Source organism: Rattus norvegicus, chromosome 12 (genome assembly GCF_036323735.1).
Source record: "Rattus norvegicus strain BN/NHsdMcwi chromosome 12, GRCr8, whole genome shotgun sequence".
Classification (NCBI taxonomy): domain Eukaryota; kingdom Metazoa; phylum Chordata; class Mammalia; order Rodentia; family Muridae; genus Rattus; species Rattus norvegicus.
Window position 1 is genome coordinate 101547 of NC_086030.1, and position 6497 is coordinate 108043.

At 39.9% G+C, this 6497-nt stretch overlaps 1 pseudogene; it reads right to left on the bottom strand.

Annotated features, from left to right (window-relative positions):
- Positions 1-249: 249 nt before the first annotated feature.
- LOC134481313 (pre-mRNA-splicing factor CWC22 homolog) lies at positions 250-1820 on the bottom strand (annotated as a pseudogene).
- Positions 1821-6497: the final 4677 nt, after the last annotated feature.

The following is a 6497-nucleotide window of genomic DNA, read 5'->3' on the forward strand; positions in this document are numbered from 1 at the left end:
AATTTATGTTTAATCTTGTCATCATCTGAATCCAAGGAACAGATTTCAGAAAAGACTCCAAAGATGAAGATGGAAAGTGTTCTTTTTTTTTTTTTTTTTGTTGCTCAGCTTCTGACTTCTGGTCTACAATGAATTACCTTGGTTATATATTTCAGATGTACTAGAAGTCAATCTGTCAAACATCTGAAGCCTATGGAGTACAAGTTTTGCCAGCACATCGAGTATTGCATGGGTTGATTGGGGTTAGTGTCATTCAAAGGATTGCTGAAGAATTTCATCGTTTATCCTCATCTTCATGTTAGGAAGACCCATGTACTCACAGAGTTCCTGGAAGGACATCATACTAGATGATGTCAAGGTCTCTTCACTCAACTTTATACATGTGAGAATAATCCATGGAAGTGAATCTATTTGTGAAAGGTTAGCAAATGTCTTAGCAGTATTTCTTAAATTGTCGCTAAGCAATGGATTTTGTGATACTGTTCTATGAAATTACTTTCAAATGATTCTATGTATTCCTTTTCAGCATACCAGCTTTACAATAAAAAGTCAAAATATTTTTTCATAAGTCATTTGTTGGCCACAGCAGTCAACCATCACAAAGTTCTATGTTTGGCTCTGTGCAAACTCTATTTTCAGAAATTGTGTGCTCGTTCTTCAAAATCTAAACTTTACTGAATGACAAGTTTGTTTGGTGAGATGAGACTAGGTTTATTTCTGTTTTGTCATGAATAGTTACCTTTTGTCAACCTTCCACTTCTCCTTCCTCCTCCTCCTCCTCCTCCTCTCTCTTCTCCTTCTCCTTCTCCTTCCTCTTCCTCTTCCTCTTCCTCTTCCTCTTCTTCTTCTTCCTCCTCTTCCTCTTCCTCTTCCTCCTCTTCTTCCTCTTCTTCTTTGTTTTCATTAATTCCAGATTCTTAGTTTGGGTATGAATCTCACTCCCCTTCATCAAGGATTTCATTTTTAATAGCCTTGTTCTTCCCTCTGTTACCCTAGAATCCATCATTAAAACATCTCTTGACTGTAGCTGTCATCCAAGAGAAGCATATGTGAAAACTGATTGCTGTCTTCCACTAAATCAATTCCTTGAGGAATAGCAAGGTGGCCTTGAATCCATTCTGCCATACAGCCAACAATCACTTCAGTCATTGTACTGAACTTTTTTAAATCTCAGACTCCTGTAGAATTTTTCACAGTCATTCCAAGGGTGAGATGATTCCCCTTGGTGACACCTTCATTAATTTGAGACCACACTCCATGAAGAAGCCAATACGTACTTTAACACTGTCATCTCTTGGTCTGATTGGGAGCAAAATGAGCATCTCCATGCAGAGAACTCCATGTGTCACATTTAGGTGAGTATGATATGCCACAAATTATGATGCAATCAAGCAAAGTTGTGTATCATTTCTGTGACATCCTTTCTGAAAATTAAGGATCAATAACTTGAAAATTAATTCTCCAAATTGGGAGAATTTTGAGTTGATTATAGCAACCAAAGTTGAATAAATGTGAGTGATGACTGGAGAAACACTCTAAACCTGCCGATCAGATATGGACTGAAAGCCTCTCCTTCAGTCTATATTCTCTTGAAGGGGCTTTGGATAATCATATTTACACTTGGAGTGAATACCTTTGTGATGAGATCACTGATTGACTTTTTTCAGAGCCTTCAAATTCATCCTCTGGTACATTAAGCTGTTTTTATCTGTAATTTGTTCTTGGATCATGCTCAGCCCTGCAGGAGGAATATGTGCTCCTCCAGTGTGGGTAAGGAGAAGATCCAAATCTATATCATACTCCTCCAACTCCTCCTCCTCCTCCTCCTCCTCCTCCTCTTCCTCCTCCTCTTCCTCCTTTTCCTCCTCCTCTTCTTCTTCCTCTTCTTCTTCCTCTTATTGCTCTTCTTCCTTGTCTCTCATCTTTCTCTTCCTCTTCATCAATGTAGATGCTTCCTTATTGGAACTCTCAGATAGTCTGCTACTTAGGCTTTTTGTATCTAGACACAGGGATTTCTTGCATGGTTTCTAATGATCTACATCTCTATCTCTTCTCTGCACTTTTGCTTGGTCCCTATTTCATGATTTCATGCTTTCATTGTAAGAGTATTCTCACCCAGAAAGATCGAATTCTGTACAACAGCTTTAAGCAGAGAAGACTCTGTATTGAGGGAGGGATAGGTTTTCTGTTCTTGTCTTTCATATCTCTCTTCTGAGGAGGAGCTCCTGTGGTTTGAATTGTGGCCCTCACTTCTGTCATGAACAGAGGAATGTTTCATAACTGCCACATTCTTTTGCATTTTCTGATGTCAGTTGAACCAATAAAGGAGATACTACAGGTTCTTTCAAGTGTCAGATACTCAATAGTCTGAATTTATTGACAGATTTCTTTTTCTGTCTTCACACGTCACCCACAGCTATACAGAGGAAGTTCCAATGGTGGTGTTCTATACCCAGAATCCTGCCATGTCCCCAAAATATTGACAGTGTAAAAACAGTTATCCTTGGCAGAATGTAAATAACTTAGTGAAATTAAAAAATCTAGATATAGTATTATATAATGATTATCAAACTGGGACATTAACTTAGCAGGTACCCTGAGGTCCGAGATGAAATCCCAAGTATACCAATATGAAAACCATTACACTGTTATAATGAAAATATATTTTTCACATATGTGTAGTGAATTTGTTTTGAGATTTTTTTCAACAAACAGGAAACACAATAACTATTGACTTTCAATAATGTTTGTTACTGGTAGTGAAAATTCACCTAACTGGTATTTCTTTGACATCATTAAAACATTACACATGATATACATGGAACCTAAAAAGTTAGACTCCAGAGAGCCTAGTAACCTTATTAAAAATGGGTATGGTAGTTAACATTAAACTAAATGGAGAGAAACTTGATGCAATCCCACTAAAATCAGGGACTAGACAAGGGTGCCCACTCTCGCCTACTTATTCAATATAGTTCCTGAAGTTCTAGCCAGAGCAATCAGACAACAAAAGGAGATCAAGGTGATACAGTTTGGAAGAGAAGAAGTCAAAATATCACTATTCGCAGATGATATGATAGTATATTTAAGCGATCCTGAGAGTTCTACGAGAGAACTACTAAACCTGATAAACAACTTCAGCGAAGTGGCTGGGTATAAAATTAACTCAAATGGATCAGTAGCCTTCCTCTACACAAAAGAGAAACAAGCTGAGAAAGAAATTAGGGTAACAACACCCTTCATAACTGCCCCAATTAATATAAAATAGCTCGGTGTGACTTTAATCAAGCAAGTAAAAGATCTGTATGATAAGAACTTCAAGCCCCTGAAGAAAGAAATTGAAGAAGACCTCAGAAGATGGAAAGATCTCCCATGCTCATGGATCGGAAGGATTACTATAGTAAAAATGTCCATTTTACCAAAAGTGATCTACAGATTCAATGCAATCCCCATCACAGTACCAATCCATTTCTTCAAAGAGTTAGAGAGAACAATTTGCAAATTCATCTGGAATAACAAAAAACCCAGGATAGCTAAAACTGTCCTCAACCATAAAAGGACTTCAGGGGGAATCACTATCCTTGAACTCAAGCAGCATTAGAGAGCAATAGTAATAAAAACTGCATGGTATTGATACAGAGACAGACAGACAGACCAATGGAACAGAATTGAAGACCCAGAAATGAACTCACACACCTATGGTCACTTGATTTTTGACAAAGGAGCCAAAACCATCCAATGGAAAAAAGGTAGCATTTTCAGCAAATGGTGCTGGTTCAACTGGAGGTCAACATGTAGAAGAATGCAGATCGATCCATGCTTATCACTCTGTAAAAGCTTAAGTCCAAGTGGATCAAGGACCTCCTCATCAAACCAGATACACTCAAACTAATAGAAGAAAACATGGGGAAGCAACTTGAACACATGGGCACTAGAGAAAATTTCCTGAACAAAACACCAATGGCCTATGCTCTAAGATCAAGAATCGACAAATGGGATCTCAAAAAACTGCAAAGCTTCTGTAAGGCAAAGGACACTGTTGTTAGGACAAAATAGCAACCAACAGATTGGTAAAAGATCTTTACCAATCCTACAACAGATAGAGGGCTTATATCCAAAATATACAAAGAACTCAAGAAGTTAGACCACAGGGAGACAAGTAACCCTATTAAAAAATGGGGTTCAGAGCTAAACAAAGAATTCACAGCTGAGAAATGCCAAATGGCTGGGAAACACCTAAAGAAATGTTCAACATCTTCAGTCATAAGGGAAATGCAAATCAAAACAACGCTGAGATTTTACCTCACACCAGTGAGAATGGCTAAGATCAAAAACTCAGGTGACATCAGATACTGCCAAGGATGTGAAAAAACAGGAACACTCCTCCATTGTTGGTGGAATTGCAGACTGGTACAACCATTTTGGAAATGAGTCTGGAAGTTCCTCAGAAAATTGGACATTGGGTTTTTAGCGGGAGTAGCAAACCCGCGGATCCCTGCCCACAGCAGCTCGCTGCTCCCAAACCCCGTGGGAGAGAGACAGCACTGACTGGACAGGTGGGCACTCCTGAGACTGCAGAGTGGAAGAGACCACCAACACTGCCCACCCCTGCCCACATCCCGGGCCCAAGAGGAATCTGTATACGGCCTCTGTGTTCCCTTCGATAAGGGCACAGCAGCAGCAGGTCCCCTGCATCTGAGACACTGCCGGACGTGAAGGGACCGAAGAGATAAACAGTTCTCTGCAGCCAAATCCCGTGGGAGGGAGATCTAAACCTTCAGAGAGGCAGACACGCCTGGGAAACCAGAAGAGACAACACTCTGCCCACATTACTGATTCCAGAGGAAAACACCAATCGCCATCTGGAACCCTGGTTCATGTAAGCTTCCAGAAAGGGCGGCGCAGATCTTCCTAGAGGCTGCCTCCATGGAGAGCTCATAAGCAACACTCCACGAGCAAACTAGAGCCTCGGGAACACAGGTAAGACAAACCTTCCTATTCCAAGCGACCTGACTAGTGAACTCAGGACACAGGCCCACAGGAACAGCTGAAGACCTGTAGATAGGAAAAACTACACGCCCGAAAGCAGAACACTGTTCCCATAACTGGCTGAAAGAAAACAGGAAAACAGGTCTACAGCACCCCTGACACACAGGCTTATAGGACAGTCTAGCCACTGTCAGAAATAGAAAAACAAAGTAACACTAGAGATAATCTGATGCCGAGAGGCAAACACAGGAATCCAAGCAACAGAAACCAAGAGTACATGGCACCATCGGAGCCCAATTCTCCCACCCAAGCAAATTCGGAATATTCAAACACACCAGAAAAGCAAGATCTAGATTCAAAATCATATTTGATCATGATGCTGGAGGACTTCAAGAAAGACGTGAAGAACTCTCTTAGAGAAACACAGGAAAACAGAAATAAACAAGTGGAATCTACAGAGAGGAATCACAAAAATCACTGAAAGAATTCCAGGAAAACACAATCAAACAGTTGAAGGAATTAAAAATGGAAATAGAAGCAATCAGGAAAGAACACATGGAAACAACCCTGCATATAGAAAACCAAAGAGGAGGCAAAGAGCCATAGATACAAGCTTCACCAACAGAATACAAGAGATAGAAGAGAGAATCTCAGGAGCAGAAGATTCCATAGAAATCATCGACTCAACTGTCAAAGATAATGTAAAGCAGAAAAGGCTGCTGTTCCAAAACATACAGGAAATCCAGGACTCAATGAGAAGATCAAACCTGAGGATAATAGGTATAGAAGAGAGTGAAGACTCCCAGCTCAAAGGACCAGTAAATATATTCAACAAAATCATAGAAGAAAACTTCCCTAACCTAAAGAAAGAGATGCCCTTAAGCATACAAGAATCCTACAGAACTCCAAATAGATTGGACCAGAAAAGAAACACCTCCCGTCACATAATAGTCAAAACACCAAACGCACAAAATAAAGAAAGAATATTAAAGGCAGTAAGGGAAAAAGGTCAAGTAACATATAAAGGCAGACCTATCAGAATCACACCAGACTTTTCGCCAGAGACTATGAAAGCCAGAAGATTCTGGACAGATGTGATTCAGACCCTAAGAGAACACAAATGCCAGACCAGGTTACTGTATCCTGCAAAACACTCAATAACCATAGAAGGAGAAGCCAAGATATTCCATGACAAAACCAAATTTACACAATATCTTTCTACAAATCCAGCCTTACAAAGGATAATAAATGGTAAAGCCCAACATAAGGAGGCAAGCTACACCCTAGAAAAAGCAAGAAACTAATCATCTTGGCAACAAAACAAAGAGAAGAAAAGTACACAAACGTAACCTCATATCCAAATATGAATATAAGAGGAAGCAATAATCACTATTCCTTAATATCTCTCAACATCAATGGCCTCAACTCCCCAATAAAAAGACATAGATTAATAAACTGGATACGCAACGAGGACCCTGCATTCTGCTGCCTACAAGACAGCACCTCAG